Below are 20133 nucleotides of genomic sequence, written 5' to 3'. Positions count from 1 at the left end.
CTTTAAGCTCAATGAAGAACACTCTCCATTTATTTTCACCCTCAGACATGGCTTACACCATCAATTATTCACATTCTACCATTTGCCAGAAGTGGGGAATTGAACTTAAACCCAATACAATCCTGACGCAAACACAAATCATCAGCGATTCATAGTTTAAGTTATAAAGAGTGTCAAAAGAAGCCACAAAAAAAAAAAAGAAAGGCGAAGTCCAAGTTTGGTTATGTGTTCTAAAGTTTGTTGTACATAACAGCACAGCGCCAAAAGACGGGCAAAATATGAAATTATAATGAGAACACAGCTGTCTTGATAGTGAACATGAGGCTTGTGTATTTCATATGCGTAAGCCAACGTGCTTGGCTCTGTGTTCGATGACTGGAGTCATGCTGAGGTCATGAATAAGAAATCACTTTCCACGATCTCATACATAAATCTAACAAAAAATAAATACAGTATGGGCTCAAATTGACTGGAGAGTGAAGGTAACTAACGAGCCTAACTGGGGTTTTGTAAGGTATTGATCTGATCTAACGACATTGTAGCGTTAACGCTATATTTAATGATTTACTCTCGTTGAAATGGGGCACCAGTCCTCTAGGAGGACAACAATGAATTACTTCATTGCCAAATTTATCAATCTCATATCGGAAGCCATGACTTCTCGATTCAATGGATCTCCAGTCTCTACGTCAAAAGAAAACGACAGGACAACAACTGGGTGTAAATAAATGAGTTTATTTAACTAAACTACTATGTACAGAGTAAATGCAAGGTGTAATAATCATAAAGATGAAAATAATAATGAATGAGCAGTGTGATGAGTTGGCAATGGTGGGAGAGAATATGTTATGGCTATACACTATGGCTATACAGCTAATGATACTACATCTACGAATTAAATTTGATGATTAAATATTGCTATATTTCGACATCAACCCAGTCATGAGCAGAGTGTTAAGACCGTCCTACTGTGAGTTGCGCTGTAGCTGAAGACCCTCGGCTGGAACCCAGGTGGCTGTGGTTGCCGTGGTAACCCTGGAGACGCGGGGTCTAGGTGGATTCTCCTGGAGGCTGTGTCCCGTTATCACGATGACGGATTCTGCCGTTGTCTCAGCAGTTCAGCTCTGGTGGAGTTTGCCAGGAGACTTTCTGTCTCGGGCACTCTTGATTTCTGCTCGGCTTCTCTGCAGGCGGTCGTGCAGATGTTATCTGCTGGTGTCTCTTGCGGGTTGATGCGAAATAAACTCTAATGCTCTTCACTTTGGTTGGGTAACTTAGAGGAGACTGGCGTTGACCAGATGACTCTAAAGTTGTCAAAATCTTCAAAAAAAGGGAAACTTGATGATGATTAAAAGTTACGAAATTACTCTGAGGCACTTCTGTTGCTTTGGTTCAGTTGGTCTTGACTTGGCTTATAAAAATAAAAGATCGCGTATGTAGACAAAAATCATGTTACTTGTAGCTGGTGGCAAAGAAAAATAAAAGACGCGAAAAGTGCAAAAATGACTAAGAGCCATGAGTTTGTGGCGAGCAGCTTAGAGCTAAGAGTTTCCATGGCTACAGAGCCGGGCTTTGAGCCGGGACTCTGAGCTTTGAGCAAAGATCTCAGCTTCTAGTTTCTGCATCGTTTCTCACTTTGCGCATCTTCTTGTCCTCTGGTTTCTCTTCTGGTTTCTGGATTCTGAACAGATTTTCAGGGCTTCTGTCCGGCATTGGCTTCAGAATAGGCTTAGAAATAGGCAATAGGCAATTTTGGCTTCTTAGCTTCTTGGCTTAGAAAAATAGGCTTTTTTGGCAATGTGTGAATGGTTCACGACTGTTTTATCCCCTGGGGGCTGGCGCATGTTTCATGGGCGTCACCCATCTTCTCCTGTGTTTCCACTTGGAGAAGAGAGTAATTTTCCATTGAACTTTAGAATAATTTAAATCTAGAGCTTACTTATAAACTTGCACATCCTTCTTCCACCATGACCACAAAACATTAAATGAAATAACATAAAACTACTTGCACTAATAATGGCAGAGAGGAGTAATAGGAGTGTTGATTTCATATTACATCCTTCAAACCTGGAATTAATTATGATACAAGTGGTTAATTGATCAAACAACAATATAAACATTTCCCAAAGCTAATAATCTATACATATGGATTACACAGCAGTTCTTCGACTGTACTAATAATAATATGCACATTCTGGAGGTCATGTATTGTGTTACCTTGTGTGAAGGATGCTGACAGTATGGTCACATGAAGGACTTTGTCTTAAAATCTACATGTTACATTTCAAACATTCTATGGGATAGAAGTTCGGGATTAAACTATTACATAGGAACATCTCATGAGTTAGAGAACAGTTAGATATTTAATTTTACATTCATCCTTTGATCTGTGTCTGTGAAGAGTGTTCTGCTGGTCACTACCCAGGATTGGAATGTGAGTTGTAGTTTATGACTCTTATCTAGAGAGGGACAGAGGAAGAGAGGTTGGTGTGTGTGTGTGTGTGCGTGTGTGTGTGTGTTCATGCATGGCACAGACAGGCCAGGATTCACACCTTAGTGTTAATCAGTCCTTTTTGTTGTTACTTGTCCTATACAAGAAACAATCAAATATCACTTCTCCAGTTATCTGGTGTCCATTGGTTGATCCTCTGGAGCTGACCCTTTGATCTTTGGTCTGGTTCTGTGTTGTTCAGCCATGCTAACAGCATGGTCTGTTTGTGGAAGAGGGGTCCTTTGTCTCTGTTTCCTATCGATCTGATAGTTTGATGGTGGAAAGAGTCGCAAAGTGTCAATTGTGAGTCCGTAACTCTGCATGTCCTTATAATGAACTTCCTTAATGGCCTGTGACTGATGCCAGGCCACGTATGTACGCTACAACCTTAATCTTAACCTGATTTAGTGATTGAATGCATTACTTTCTCATTAAATTATTTATCTCAGAACACCACTCAACCATAATGCAATAGATCGTATCTGTATGAAAAAAAAAAAAAAAAAACTTTCATTTTCTGTGCTGTTGATGGCAGGCAGATGCATTGTGACAGCCCACACATGCCCTTGAAATGTACATGTATTTTTTGCACTGTTCTGTCAAAGCAGATGCACCAGCAGCAGGAGCAACAGCCCTGCTACAGTGACAGGAGCCCACTCACAACTGCAGTGAAAGGCACTCTAAAGCCTCTGCAGTGACCATCCGCTCTGGAAAAGAAAAATCCTGACAGTTCTGGGTTAATGCAGGAAATAACCACCTGGATACAGGGAGGAAATCCAATACAGTCAACAAACATGCATGTGCTTAAGGTTTACACAAAGGAACTTAAATCAACTTTCAGTGCCCTTCTCATCACTTATTTTGATAGCACATTATATCACTATGGTTGACTGATCAGACTTGCAAAGTAGGGGCAATCAGTATTAGCATAGGTTATGCCCATGCAAGGGTTATAAAAGAGGCAGGCAATCAGAACAGCAGCATGTGAGGTGACTACATAGTGAGGCTGCAGGAAAGTAATGTTCTTCTACTTCTGTCTGGGTCAGTCATTATGGGACTAAAACTATATTTATGGTGTGCTTTCATTTCCCAAATTCAGCTAATCCACTTATTGTAATATCGTAATTTTTTTTTTTTTTCTTTGTTACTGCGATACCCTAAAATCTTTAGTTTTGGGGAATGAGCAAAAGAGAGAGAGAGAGGAGAAATAACAACTTACCTACAGTTTTTTATGCACTTGAAGTTAAAGAACTCCAAATTTAGCCTGAGGACATTTTGGGCAAAAGGTGCCAACTGCATTTTCATATCAAAAATTTTACATTTTCAACCTCTCTCTTTCTCATTATTCCACCAGCTTTACCCGCCCAAACGGAGAGTCTATTTCAGCAAGTCCCAGCTTGCACCGGTCAGATTCGCTGAGCGCATTGATCGCTTTGTTAAAGGACAAGTAATTGTGGGCGAGTGGTGTGCTCTGATTGCCTCTGGGCTTCTTCAAGACCAATTTGTCTGCCTGTCACTTGAGGGCAGGGGCACAGAACTCATTGTGGGGCAGGGAAGGAGCCTGACGGGAAATGTGATCTCCTTGTGACGCGTCGAGTGCTTCCTCCTTGTCTGTTTGTGTGAATTTGCTTGCTGATGAGTGAGTGTATTTTCCCATTGCACTGCAACACTGGCGATCGATAATGAGGCCCCTTATGTTTGAGTTTGTGTGTGTGTGTGTAGCGTGGCAGGCTGTTGCTGCTTTAGAGCAGAGAATATCAGATGTGACTCACCCAATGTAATTTTGCAAAAAAAATATGTGTTCTTTTTTTAATTATCAAGTGTATCCATTTGGCAGCTGTGGAAATATTCATGCGTACTCTAGCATGTGTAAAGTACTGTAAAAATTATAGTGGTGAACTAAAGGCAGATTTCCCAGTTTTAACAGAGAGAAAATAAAAAAAATCAATGGTCTCTTCTCTAAGGCTTTATTTATTCTCCTTGATCCAAAGTAAACTGACACTTTTACTCAAGAGCAAATCACTTAATCGGCATAACCTCCTGAAAGCATCATTCAACATGCCAATACTATCCCTTCATGTAACACGCGGACACCATGAACAATCTATAACAAGCCAATGTGTTTCAACCTAAATGGAATTTCACACATCTCATCTGTGTCTTTCTCCAATAAAGCAACATGCCGTGAATGTATTTCTTCAGTGTGGCAGCACCTGCAAACACATTCTCTGAAAACCTCATCACAAAACATCCCGTGGCATCATCACCTCCACTGCGTCTTCCTTTCTTTAGAGCTTTTTCCGTGTGGTTGCTCCAGGCTCTGGATTTAGCCAGCCATTACCGAGCAATGCCCATTTTTCATGTGTAATGGGGTCCCTCCATTAAACATGAACCTGGAGGTGCTATCATTTAGCTTGGCGCCATCACTTCCACAAACCAGCAACAGATATTACACGAGATACAGCCAATGTGAGGCACAATGACAAAAGGTGAAATAAGATTTAGAGGGAAAGAGAACAACCAACAGCAACAGAACAAAGGGACAGATTTGAAGCTGTTCACATTCAACCTCTTGGTATCCTACAGCTACAAGGCTGAATTCACCACAAGGGAAGCTAATTATCCTCACCCGTGGCTTTCTCAAGGTGAGATGTTAGGACATTCTTCCTCAAGGCTTCACATACTCTCTCTCTCTCTCTCCTTTGCACTTGTGAATCATGAGGATAAATTTTTAATAACCTCTGTTTTCACACCCTTCCATTCGCCAGTCCTCAAAAAACACATACTGGATCAAGTGCCATTTTTCATGCACGATAAACTTGTGCACACAGGTTAGCAGATCAAAATCTGCACTTCTCACAGAACTACCATGGCACCATAAATCATCCTGAATATGTGAAGATATTTTGCTAATGAATTTTGGATTTTTTGAAAATATCTATCCAAGCCATTGTTGAGAAATGATCATGAGTTATGTGTAGTAAGTCAGTAGGGTGGGGCGATATGACTTCAAATCAATATCACGATTGTTTAAAAATTTTACCTCCAATATGATTATGGACATCAGTCCATCTCTTTTTCGAGCCAAGCACTCACTTCATATTTCTTCAACAAATTGGTGGTGATACCTTTGGTCACCATCCATGTTCCATTCATTACTGTCTGGTGGTCATGACTGATAAGACCCAATCAGGAGGCGAGGGGGGGATCTGCATCATTGTTTCCAAAAATCTCTGTCTCTGCCCGTTCAGCCTACAACGCAACCCCGGAGTTTTCAAACTAAAACGGGTCCAGCAGCGTTTCCAAAGGTCCCTATTTTAGGGGCTCGAAAACTCCAGAACAGTGTAGACGCCAGGTGTAAACATAGTGACAGTGATGCGTTTTATAACTAAAATGTATTCGTGTGGATGTAGCCTGATGCTCAGTGTCTGCATTTGTGTTTGCGTCATTGATATCGCCAGCTTCACTTTCAGTGAACATAGACGGAGCAGATGCATGTGACTAAATAAGTAGTAGTATTTGTTTAAAGGGACGGTTCATGGCGTTTCTTTTTGGTTAATTGCCAAGCCCCTATAGTGCAGTAATGTGCAATGCATATCGTAATGGTGTTGTGTGTTAATTTAACTTGGCTGTCAAGCTGCACTAATCAACATTTTTATATAAACAACTCTGAAAAACTGACTGTAGTTAGTTAGCAACAAGCCTAGCAAAGCATTTTGCAGCTAAAGAGCTACATTGTCCCCCGGAGGTTGGTAGATGCCAAAACAGAGTTAAAAAGAGAGTGAATATTACAACTAATTGAGATTTAACAGTTTGATAAACTCAGAAAATAGCACCTCTGGAAACTAATGTATCTTTCACAACCAGGAAATGACATTTAAGCAAAATCATGATGCCGCAAAAAGTAAAGTTCACAGATATCCGCTCTCTTATCCCAGTAGATTATATCTAAGACATTGCTGAGCTCTAAATCTATGCACATGGGGGATATGTGCTGAGGTTTAAAATCAAGTAATAACAGAGATTTGAGACCAACTAGGTTGGTAGCGACAAACGCTCTCCATAATATCTTATCAAAACCCAAGAGTGTCTGATTACACAGACAATACCAGTGTGAAACATGGCAGAGAAATTGAGCCTCCTACTGTACCACACTGAAACCCCACACCACTACCCCTGCAGGATAGACAATATCAGCCTCCCCAAGTGGGCCTTGTCTTTGATGGCACTTTCCATCAGCACAATGTGGAGTACCCTGCTTCAGTGGCAGCCACTGAGAACACACTGGCACTCAATATTTGCCCTTTACGTATGAAGTCACTGCTCATCAGTCCGCCTAAGTGAAGTGACAGACTCTAAATCAGAAAGCTAATGAAAAGTTAAAGCAGAACTCTAATAAAAATTCATAAAGGGCAATCTGAGGTGGGAGAATGTAAAAGTGGGCAAGTATGCTAATTTGATTGAATTGTACTTCTACCTTACACAATTAAGGATTTCAGAATAAGGCATAGGTGTAATACATTATCCCAGTCCTGATATCGTTACAGTTAGGCTAATACTAAGACAGCAGAAATATGCATAAATGCATGCAATACTCCACAATGCAGACATTTGTTGTAAAGTTGCCTCTGGTAATATTCAAAGAAGGTAAATTATAATACATTGCATAGTAAGTGAAATGTAATCTCAAAGATAGATGGGTAAAACTACCTGCTGTGATGGGATAGATATGAGGAATGCACTTGCTTTTAATACAATTCCTTAGTTGCTTCTTGCTTGGGTACCCCACTGCTCAGGCCTAATTCAAATATCTTTTAAATTTCTCTTTAATAGCAGTAAGCAAACAACACAGTGGACCACACGTTGTCCTCTCTTCGAGATCTAACCAAAAGGTTATGTATATTTTATGTCAGCCCAGTGAGGAAATCTACATTTGCTGCAGTGATGAGTATGCATTGAGATTTTGCATTCATTTTCTATCATACAATATAGCAACATCAAGCTCATTAATCTTCTTTATCATTTCATTGCGGCAGATGCATATATGCATCAATTACCTGTCAAAAGGCAGATTAATGGTTGTATGAAGGAGTTATTCGATGACTTCCAATTCACTGTTTTCTCACTAAAGCCAAAGTAAGCTTCAGGTATAGATGACACATTGATTCTTTTGCTGATCAGAGCATAAAAAAGGGGAATCTAGGAATATATGGGACTACTGAAGGTAGGATGAGTCTTCCTTTTATATATAGAGAAAAAGTCTTTTGAAAAGTAACTGATACAGTATTTTAGAAAACCACTCACTGAGACAATTCACCACATTCATCTTTTCACGCACCTCTCTTCTCCTATCATAAAAACATATTGTCAACTCATATAGTGAACTTACCACCATGACCAGGAGTAAAAGGGTCTATATTTATGTGTTTCTCAAATGTGATTTTGAGTTGTCACAGTCATATAAGATGATTATAAAGCAAACATCTTGAACTGACCCTGAAGGCCTGTTTATGCCAAAGCTCTGAATTTTGCAGTAGCGAAGTTCAAACTTTTCTGCCTCAGTAGATAAACATTCATCTGAGATGATGGGGACAGTTAGGGACAGTTTTCATTTGAATGATGCACCGCAAATGGTGCATCACAGCATCTACCACAAATATCGAGGAATGTAATGTGACTTTGCTTATGTAATTATTTTTCATTTGGCTGCAGAAGCTGAATCCAAGTCTCTGTCAAAGCTTCACGTTATATTTAAGTTGGCTTTGATCCTGTTCACATGAGTATGCTTGAGTCTCTACATGTACACAATCAAGGCTGCAAAATGTTCTTTCTGTGCTTGCATTAAAGTATAATTCTCATTTAACAGGGGTACTTTCTTTTCTTTCTCTTTGTTACTATTTATATATTTATATCTGTTAATGTTGGCATGGAAGAATGGCTGGCTTCTCTGGCAGAACGGCCACCTCAGAGAATAGTTTTTCTGGCTCATTCCTTGGCATCAAGTGACACATTTCACAAAGGACATTAGGAATATGGGAAGCAAATATTGCTTTGTCTGCATTTCTATTTACTCCTTCAGCTTTTCTACCTCCGCTCCACTGGCTCCACTCGATTTACTGTAGCAAGGCTCAAATTACACTTTGTCTTTCCCCACAAACAGGAAGCTGTTTTTTTTTTTTTTTTATTGTCTGTAAGACATTAAAACTGTACACTACATGACAGGAACCCCCCAGGCAGAACAAGAGGAGAGTCACGCAAAAAAGACCACGTCAACAAATACACAGATTCTGTTGCTGCTGTGATAACTTCCCAGAGGTGTACAACCTTTCCTTGTGGTAGTATAAACTGGTATTAGCCTTTAAAGTCAAGGATGTGTTATTTTAACAGGGCTTCCTGGATTTGCATTTTATTATCTCATCAGTACATGAAGCAACATGCCCAAACATAACCAGCTGTGATGGTTGTTTTGGCCTGAATGCCTCATAAAACTACAGCAAGGCCGCAATGCAGTTAGTTAATGCAGACTAAGCCACAAATATCTTTCTGTTTGCACTTCCCTCGAGCTGTCTGACCTGACAGACCAGGCTCTGACCTGATGTGACTTGGCTGTCAACATTCCCGACAACAAAATTCTACCTGCCACAGAGAGATACAAAATACATCATATACTGAAAACGTGTGGCTTTGCATACAAATGAGAGTTTATTTTCAGTTGGTCATCTCTCCTTCAAAGAATATAGAAATCATCATCATCATCATCATCATTGTAATAGGCTGCGCCAAACTAAATCAATCACACCTTTACCATCCATCCTTCAATCCAACCAACCCATAATTGAGACCATAACTAGCAATTCATTGTCATCAATAATATAATTTCATTATTCGACAATGCCACATAACTGTGGATCTGTTGAAAAATTTACACTGAAATAATTTTAAACAGAAAAACAGATTGGAGGGAAAAAAAAGGCACAGATTTCCTTTGGGGGCAATGTTTAATCACAGAGGAGAAGGAAAACGACAGCAGGAGGAAAAATAGGACGAAGAATCTGAATGGAGGGACAAGAGCAAAAGGGTGATCCATCGTTATTAGGTACAAATCCAATGTATCAAGCCGCCCGTCAGAGGCAATAGAATGGTCATTGTGATCTGTGGAGCAGTGTGCATGAGAAGATAGGCCCTCTAACCGTGTTGGCTGGATCTCTGTGATTGCTGAGGCAGAAGTACTGTAAATGGCAAACACAAATACTTTTTCCTCTATTGCTTTGCATTTAAATTGAATTTGCGATGTTTTCAGTGGTGCGCGGAAGACGCAGGAGACTGAAAAGAAATTTTAAATGACATCTAGCTCCCAGGGAGGATGCTCCATCGCTTGACGTGTCATACATCACCTCCTATACTCTTTGCTACATTCACCTGCAACCATTTAAACTGTTTTGGGAGGTATTTTGCAGTGTCACATCCGAAGGAAACAGCTCAGCAACCTGTCTTACCCATTCCACAATGTGATGATGAGGAACTCTTAAAAAAGGGCTATGAAAGTTTGGCTAAACTGTGGCAAAAAGAAAAAAAAAACTGTCGCCTCACATCATTAAACATTTAAGATGCTGTGATCGACCTGGCACTGATTAGAAATGACCGCTATTCATTACAAAATACACTATTGGCAGTCGCTGAAGTCATAAATCAGCAAAAATGATCTAACCAATACATCACGGTGTCCCAACCACGCACAGATTCAAGATAGCTTTACAGACATATTCATGAATCAATATGCAACATGTATGGGGCTGCATTATTCTTTTAAGGTCCAATAAATACACCAGATGTCTTACAAGAGATTAAAAAAATGGCTGATGTGAATATAATTCAATTATTCAAGCTGTGATCATTTATAGAGGCATGCAGGGGAGGGGGGCCTAGTCCAGAATTTTGATGATAGGAAGCATGCAAATGCTAGTTTTGAGGGGTGTGACTGAGTACAAAGGGATGTAATGAATCGCTGCTCTCAAGAAAATTGCTTGCATGGATTTTGAAATAAGTGACAGGGAAAAACAGGGTCACTAAACTAATGAAATAGGTAGTGGTACAGCCACACACATTGGCTTTTACAGGGGCCTCTTACAGTAAATAGAAAATATGAATAAAGACGTAAAGAAACAAAACAGGAAGCCTGATGGAAACATCGCCATTTAATTCTCATAACGGTCCAGACACACCTGTCAAAATAAAAGCAAATTTCAGAACTAAGCACTCATAAGGTTGGAGTAAGAATACTGTATCTGAACCAACTTAATGTTATTTGAAGAACAAATTAAAGTTTTTACTCATATTCATAGACATATCTATATACATGCTGAAATAATAACACTAAACCCACAGAAAAAGGACCAATGAAGCAAACAAAACAACACATTAGGCTCACTCCCACTAATTTACCCATTAATTTGTGTCTCCTAATGGAGGCATTTGAGCTCCTTCGTTATGCTTTAGCAGTGATGTTACACAGGGGAGGGTCCTCCTGTTTACACCTGTCTGATGTTGACACAGAGGTAGCCAGGTAAGTAATGAGGCCAAGGGTGGATCTGTCTGCAGAATGATGGAGAAGGAGCTCCATTTTCTGCATGGCCGTCCTGGACTCGCTCTGCCAAAGAGAGTGATTGATTACTCCGGTTTACAACAGAGGTGTGAGGAGTTGATGGGGGGGGGGGGTATCTGGGCTCAATCTTGCCACCTTCCCACATTGGCCATGACTCCCAGAGACCACACTGTAATGTGTGGCCAGGCTGTAGTGTCCTTGACTTAGAGCTTATATTAGTCGAGATCATGGATTGAGTGCCGAGGATGGGCAACAACATTCTGGTCACACAGCAGCACTTTATCCTCTGCACCTTGCAACACCCACAAACTAAAGCTGGGCCACTGCCTTTACACCATTTATGAAGCAAGTTCATGTTCTCCGCTTGACCTCTGGAGCAGTTGATATCACTGAGGCTTTTCAAATTAAATTGTGCGCAATTCATCCCAAAGTGGAAAAATAAGCAATATAAAAAGAAAATGTATGCAAGCAATATACCAGGGAAATATACGCATTGACTGAAATTGACCTTTTTGAGAATATACATGCAATACTGATGCCACACTGCAGTTATTCTACACTGCAGTGCCTCAGATGCCAATAGTACTGTGGTATATCTAAGCAAAAACAGCAAGGGGTGCAAGGTACTTACACTCACTCCATGGGACTGTATGTGTGTGTGTGTGTGTGTATATATATATATATATATATATATATAGAGAGAGAGAGAGAGAGAGAGAGAGAGAGAGAGAGAGAGAGAGAGAAAGTGTGTGTGTGTGTGTGTGTGTGTGTATTCTCTCTTTTTTTTTTTACCTCTTTCATGGCCAGCTAAGGACACCAAAGGTTGGCTTATAGTCAATGACTCACCAATGTGAGAGACAAACCGTTTCCACAGTGGCAGAAGTTCACAGTGTGTCATTAAGACGTAAAAAACAGTTTACTCTACCTGCCAGGAATAACAGGTTTTGTACAACATTACTAGTACCTGTCCAAAACTGTAGAAAAACCACTCAACGGCAAAAACATTTTCAGTGATAATTTATCCAAACTCATGAGTCACACAGGGAAAGTGCTGCATGGTGAAAATGTCAAAAACTACAGTTTGTGGGAATAATAGTCTGTCATTTACATCCTGCCTCTTGTCCATCTTTTCATTGCCTCCGTGTATCCAGCCATTTGACATTTTCACGCAAACCTCCGCTTTCGGTGAGGGAGATTGATCTCTTTGAAATTTCAATCTGCTACCAATCAAGTAAGACATGGAAACCATTTGTGAACAACCGTTTTCATCAGTGGAGCCAAGCAGCACCTGAGGAAAATGAATTATATGAAAAAGAAAAACACAAAGGCCCAGATTCCTGCGGGACTGCAGCAAGAAAAGTCTCTTAATTAAACATGATGTGTTCAAAACAAGAGCTTCTACTTTTACTTTCAGCGCCCACTTGGACATTACCAAAAATACTACCAATATGATTTGGGCATGATTCCTGCATGATGAAATGGTTTATATCAAAGCATATTTATGACACTAAGTTTATCTTGTTTCCCTTGAGTCTCCACTCTGACCCTCAAAGGTCTATTGATTCTCCCTTTGTTGGCAGGGAGCTGGAGCAGGGTTGCAGTCAAAGTAATTGCCAGCTAACGGTGCGTAGAGAGGACATTGTCTTTCGTAACGCAGGACGTCTGGGGCAGAGGGTTCACTTTTCGTGAAAACGCAGCCAAGGCCACTGACGGAAGACAACAGTTTAAACAACGACCCTCAACGGGACTTTAAAATGAAGTGATTAACAAGTGTGAGGCAGGAGCCGAGGTTGAGCAGGGGAGGACAAATGGGGACGAAAAGCTGGACAGAGCAAGCAAAGGAAAAATATGTGATAACTGATGGAGGAAAACTTTTTAATTTAAGTTAACAATAGTAATGATTACTTGAGGGAGAGTCAGAGCAAATAGAAAAAGTGCTGGGTAATAGAACAATTCTCCGAGGTGATAACGACAATGAGGTAAGAAAACAAATCTACGCCAAACAAATTAAGATTCGTCCTAATAGTCTGCAATCTTAAAGGACGCTGTCTTGTTTTGGCAGTTCTTTACCGTTGTTTAGCTTTGCTCCACTGAAGTTGCCTCTTTCTTTCCCTCTAACTTATAAAAACTGTGGTTCAATGACTCTCTACTTCTTTAGTTTTAAGTTTTTTCACTGATACCATCCCATGGAGTTAGATTTCTTGCTGGATTCAGCGAGCACAGTGATAACTCACACACAGCAGCTCAACCATGACCACCCAACTAAAAATAACCCAGTCATTCTTTCCACTCACAAGGACTCTCGTATACAAACATTAGCGCAAATGGGAAAACTGATTACACGGTCTAGCAAGGGTGAATTTAAATGGACAGTGTCACAGGATAACCACAAGCCAGTGTCAAATGTGCATACAGGAAAAATGAAGGTGAAAATGTAATCCAGGCAACCGTCTGATACCAGCACAACTGTTGCTAATGTGTCAGTGCACGTGTGGTTTGCAAGTAATTTATTATTTCTATCCAGTTTTACCATTTCTTTCTTCTATCAATCAGATTGTCCATTCGACTATGGGGGCAACCTACCAATTTTACACATGAAAGTCAGTTTAGTCATCATGAGGAGTACTACCCCTGTGCAGGGAGGTTTTTGAAGTCTTAAGAAAATAACACTGATGACATCATCACTGTTTGGGCTTTGGAGACTACTGAATTTTAACTGAAAGCCTGTGTTCCAAAACTGAAAGTTCGATATGAGGATTTATCAGGCAGGGGGGGTTCTAATGAAAGATGCTATCGAATTGCATTATGGGTAGCACATTGTCAACCAGCAAGGTGCTATGGTGGCCAAACAAATACGTACAAGGTGCACATTCCTGGTAAATAACTTTTTAACATGATGTGCTGTATTTTACAATTTACATCTCACAAGGAACACACCACGCCATACCATCAGCATAGCCCCTTGTGTTACTGTCAGTTCTGACGCCAGCTAAAAGTCAGGATATCCCAGCTGCTTTGATTCTAATCAATGTTGTTGTAATCATCCCCAACCTTATGGAAGAACAATACTAAATAGCTTGAGAGTCCCCTAAATTGGGTTTGTAGTTTCTCTGCTGAATCATAATCCTTTCATGGCAAATGCAAATAAAAACAAAAACCACAACATCCTTTCAGCAAACAAGTCTGCTGGAGTCGAGATATGAGAGTGTATCATACATAAAAATTCTGACTCAGAGTCCCTTGACACACAAAGCCTTAATCACTCTGTTCAACTAAGAGGGTGACATTTCTATGACAAGCTCATCATTACCTAATTATTCATTTTCCATCTAGTGATTAATAAAAACGTACCCAATTGCAGTGGTAGTAATGGACAGAGGGATTTCTCTGCAACCACTGCAAGAATGGTGTCTGAATGACCACAATTGAAATTAAGTGTTTTTGTCTGTTTGTTTGTTTGTTTTTTGGCAGGGGGGACTTCTATGGAGCAGAAGTGATGGAGGAGGGATGTAGGGATGATTTAACCTTGTAAAATTTCATGTGCAACCACTTCCCAATCCTTTCCTCACTAACAATAAGAGAGGTCAAAGGATATTTCCACTATGGTTTTCCTAAGAGTTGTAGTCTGAACTAGCTGGTGACATTCATTTTCCACTACAGTGAGCACACTCTCCTTCTCCTCCTTTACATAATACTGGCCCAGATAGTCTTTCAGCACTTAAGCAGGCCTTGACAGGCTGTCACTCATTTTCAGTAAGGCAAAGGAGGATCCGAGTGGACCAGGCTGGGGTTTAGCTACTGTAGGACATCATCGGTAAGTTTCGGTAATGCTCGCAATGTAGCTACGCACTGTGTGTACCGCCCCAATGAGCCAAGGAATCTGTGCTGCTCTTGTGTTGGACGACAACACAGCAGCAGAAACCAGAAACCAGGAGAAGGCTGGGACACTGTGAAACAAAGACTCAGTGAACTTGGCCTGGAAGCTGATATTGATACAGACATCACAGTCAAACGTCTTCTTTCTACTCTTGCCAAAAGGCAGTCAACCTTAGGAAAGGGGTTATGGTGAAAGGTCACAGTGCAAGGTTAAAAGAAAGCTTTTACTCGATGACACCGATACTTGCTCTTCTTTTTCCATTATGTAAGAGGCTTGGCAGAGACGCTTTGATGTTCCGGATCACTACAACATCCTAATCTGTTGCTCCAAGTCGGGCTGCGTTAGACATCAACAACACAATGCGGATCCTCATTAGATCTCTCTCAAGTATTTATGAAACTCCAGGAATAAAAAGGTACACAGAATGCTTACCTCTACGTGTTCTCAAAGGAAGTTTTGTCAACACAGTTACAACAAATACCTCCCTAAGGATGATGGTTATTTAATTGTACCACCATCCATGTTTTGCCTCTTCATCTGAAAGTCAACTGATATCTATTTTCAGCCAATGCTCACTTTTGCTTACAGTCATTTTCGTTTTATGAAGCTTTCTCTAAGAATCTCCTTTGCCAGGTAGACAGTGAGGAAATAATGAGACCATATTTTGCAGTATAGATAAATTTGGGAGTACATTTTAAACACAGGGAGTTAAATTCATCATAGGATTGTAAGCAAACTGTAAGTAAGCAATAATGTCTGGCACAGCATGAACACAAAGATCAAGCTTCAGACTGTTATACACACAGATGCTTGTCAGGTGAGCCAAGCAGATGCCATGTTAGTTCACTGGGTGTGAAAGGAAACATTATGCAACATGGTTAGCCATCTGTTATTGTTGCTCCTGTCCAAACATGATGGGAGAAATGTTCAGCTAGAGACAGATTCAACACTTTATTCCAGAGCATAAAAAATAAGTGCCTTTTTGTCATCTTAGTGGAGTTAATTATTTAGTAAGTAGTAAGTAAAATATTGGATGCTCCCTTGGTCATTCTGTTCCACTTGAATATTTCTCTGAGCTCTGCAGAAGTTGCAAAGGTTCATAACCTTTACATAGTATGTGTGTACCCTTGTCTGGGCTGCAGCGACTCACTGTACATCACAACACTGTCTACTCTAAACCACAGCCGATCTCTTGCCATTGAGAGCGGGGACACCGCTGCACAGACATGATGCCAATGCAACCTGCCTGTGGGTATCAAATATTCAGTGTTTGGTCAGGGATTATGGGCTTTGAATGTGCTGTCCTCATGGGACAGGTGGAACATGACCTGCTAATAGCCATCAGGAAACCAAAGAGAGGGAAACAAAGACGGGCCCTCGCGTCATTGGGCAGGCCCCCCCACACATGTGCTCATAGGTACATACTGAAAAGTCACAAAGTGCATTTTTCATCATTGTCTTTTAAGCATGGATTAAATGTGTGGTTCCCAAAAACAAACACCACCGGTAACTCATCATTTGGATTGTCAAGAAACAAACAAAACAAAATCGAATTCAGCTGCTTAAGCAATGAAAAATTAAACATCTGGAGAGGAGAGAAAAAAAATGCTTGTTTGGCATTTACTGCAGGCTAACACGCTCGATAATGATTTGAAAGCTCAAAGACTTTGCAATCTTTCATCATTGTTGCTTCATAAAGAACACAGCCAGAGAAATCATCATCTCTGAGTCAAAATACTTGAAATCAATACAAGCTGCTTACAATGCTCAGAGGCTCATCAAAGCTTTGATCCGCGGGGGAAAAAAAAGTCATACCAAGCACAACTTTTGCCAGTCTTCTTACTAAAAGCTGAGAGGAAAGGCTGAAAGGGCATGTGCTGTGATGTCAAACGATATGCTTGGAATCAGTTACGAGCACGTGAGCCTGTCCTGATGAGAAAAAAAGGATGATGCATTTCAGAAGTTAAGGCACCTGACAGCCAAACACTTCAACTGTGAAGACTGGGAGAAAGATCTCAAAAGGTATCCATAGCAAATGGCAGATTTAGAGTGTATCGCAATGCAACAGGTATGAAAAAGACACGTTTAAAGCACTGCACAACTGAGGGCATTAACAACATAATGAATGGACATTGAAAATGTGTCTTTTGAAAGGAAGCGGCATAAATCACCCAGCTTTAGGACGTCTCAATGATCCTGATGGATACTCTGGTGGACTTGGAGCTCTCCTTGCTCGTCTGTCACAGAGGCTGTGTTGGAAACGTTGGAAGAGATGGAGATTTCCCCTGGTGTGAGCAACAAATAACTTTCTGCTTTTCAGTATATTCAGTATGTGCTGACACGGCTGTTTGTTTTCTAACCTGGGAGGCATGTGCATCATTGATTTGTTTCCCCCCCCCCCCAACAGTTGAGAAATTCAAGACCTACTGGGCAGCGGTGGTTCCATGAATATGAATGGTGGCCTATTGTTTCCAATGCGTCTCTAACACAACTGTGCATGTTCACTAAGTCTTTTTTGAGCAATACACGATTCCCTGTGCTCACTGAAGACATCAGATTAACTCTGTTTTAATAACTTCATATCACGGCTAGCATTACTGCTTGTTTACAGGGATAATGATGCCATATTGGACCTTTAACATACATCTGTATTGAAAATAAGCCTGTGTGGGCAAAACTCATCCATGACATTACAGATGTGACATACAGTAGGACCTGCCCAAGGCTGTTCTGTGACATCACACACATTACCTTCGACCTACACTATGTGTTTGTGCTGGTCTTGGCAAATAAGTGATCAATGAAGCAATGACTGCGAGTCTGTTCTAGGACAATGAACATCTCAATTAAAATCTCATGGTCTGCTAAGTGACTCCATCCATCATTTGCTTCCCCTGGTCAACTAAATACGGCCAAGCCAGCTTCGCTCTGGTCAAACTCAATTTATATTAATCTGCAGCACAGACTGTGTAAGATAAGTTAATACAATGTGTTTATAGAGAAATGGATCTGCTCAAGTGGAAATTGTCAAATGAATGACTGGTAATGGGTTTTATGATTATGCCTCTGCACCGCCGACAGCCGTGGCTGGAGAAATTATGTTTTTGGGGTTGTCTGTCCCGTTCCCGTGAACGCGATATATCAGGAACATCTTCGGGGAATTTCTGCAGCAAATCTGTCACAAACGTAACTTGGGACTCGAAGAAGAACTGACAAGATTTTTTTTTTTTTGGGGGGGGGGCGTCAAAGGTCAAGGTCAAAGTGACCTCAGCAAACATGATTTTGGCCATGATCCAAGAATTCATGCTCTAATTACAACAAAAATTCCCACAGATGTGTAATAGTTTGAAATGATGAAGTGATGACATTATATATTTAAAAGGTCAAAGGTCAACTTCACTGACATCATCATGTTCTGCAATTACATTTAATACCATATTGTTAAAGTCCTTCAAGGTCTTCACTACTTATTCGAGTCCTGACAGACATGGATGTAAACAGCAGCCTGACTTGTTAGCGGAGGCATACAACCACGAGGTGGTAATTCTAGTTTTATATATGTAATGTCTTTATCTAGACATTAAGCTGAAGTTGAACCATACTGTATGTGCTAAAGAGGGTTTTATTCACCAGCATCATGCTTATATGTTGACATGGTCAATAGTGGTCAGAGGAGCTTAACAATGTGGCTTGTGGCTTGGACAACAGGCTACAAGTACTTCTGGTTTCAAACTAAGACTCCCAAAAATGCAACTGAATCCAAGTTTCTTATGACATACATTCCACAAATTAAAAATCCACCTGTTGTCACTGGGCTAACCTTCTGTACTGAACATATCCGTCATACTTGTATGGAGATTATGTTCAAATCAATATTTGATGATTATAGAGTTTCAAGGTTTTGTCCTGAGGTTCAGAATAGCAGCCAAACTAATATTCTTCAGATAATGTGGTCAATAATAAAGACTATGTTTCTCTAACTCAGCACATGTGCAGTAATTGAGCTCAGTCCAAAGGGAAATATTCCCAAGTCTTGTATTTAACATGATCAATAATTAATGGGGCCTGACACTGACATTAAAGACCACAATTTTGCACCCAAACAAACACCCTTAGCGCAGCATAAAGCAAGACCACATTTTCATCAACTACAGCTTTGAGGGCACGAAAGTAAATTACTCCTGAACATACACTAATCATGTTATCACCATGTGGGAATTCCAATGTGACCTTAACAACCTGTCGGTAGCTATGGAAACCAACAGTATACTCCTTTGGGCAGACACTGTAGATGGATTTCTCCAAGCTTGGTGTCTCCCACGAGTATATATTCATAAGAATGATTGGAAAACTGAAGCCATCTCCACCTTTAATAGGACAGCCCATTGATGGAGCGACTACTATAGTTGCCTCCAATATTCCCCACTTCTTCTCTCTGTCTCTAAGGTCAAGGAGACTGTGGAAAGTAGGCCATGGCTGTTTGGACATATTCTCGACATGAACAGCTTAATTTTGAAATCCCCTTCCTTTAAACTGGCAAGTCTTTTTACAAAATACAAAAAGGCTTTGAAAGGAACTACGCCTAGTAAAAACATTTAAAGGTCTCACATGTTCAGAAGCATGTTGGAATTCATTAGCATGTTCATGTATCACCTCTCTGGGGCTTCGCACCATCTCACTCATGCGGCGTGATAATCAACAACCTTCTGAAAAGCGAAGCTCAGTTAACACAGGAACAAGACAGGAGCCACATAAGACAAGAGCGTCAATGTGTGCTCACCGTCTGTACAGTTGACCAGTATAAAATGCCACACAGTGCACTGGAAGACACAAGAGGAAGCAAACCCACCACAGTCTGCACTGACTTTTGTAAATAATACTTAGCATCAGTTAGATGCATACCAATAACCTGGTAACCTTTATCCCTTATTGAACCCTTCATGGAGTAATCTGCTAGTAATTCCCTATAATCCAAGATTTAATCTTGTTAAACCCATTGATTCACTATCTGTCTTATTAGAAAAGATCTTGGTGTGTGTGTGCGCGGAACAAAAGGGAAACCAAAATCTATTACGCTGTGCAGCATGATACAGATGCAGAAATACTAATCAATAATGCTGTGTGTGTGCACTGTATACAACCACCTGCTTCTGGGGGGGGTGG

The 20133-nt window shown here is 40.5% G+C and overlaps 1 protein-coding gene across 2 annotated transcripts in view; it reads right to left on the bottom strand.

The window, feature by feature from the left end:
• Positions 1-20133, bottom strand: part of kcnip4a (potassium voltage-gated channel interacting protein 4a) — a 119882-nt gene that overhangs the window by 73744 nt on the left and 26005 nt on the right. The gene's annotated exons all lie outside the window — the stretch shown is intronic.

The sequence above is a fragment of the Seriola lalandi genome, unplaced genomic scaffold, assembly GCF_002814215.2.
Source record: "Seriola lalandi dorsalis isolate HSWRI2012SDOR001 ecotype SW California unplaced genomic scaffold, Sedor1 jcf7180002054663, whole genome shotgun sequence".
Taxonomy (NCBI): Eukaryota; Metazoa; Chordata; class Actinopteri; order Carangiformes; family Carangidae; genus Seriola; species Seriola lalandi.
This window is presented reverse-complemented; position numbering and strand designations above follow the sequence as displayed.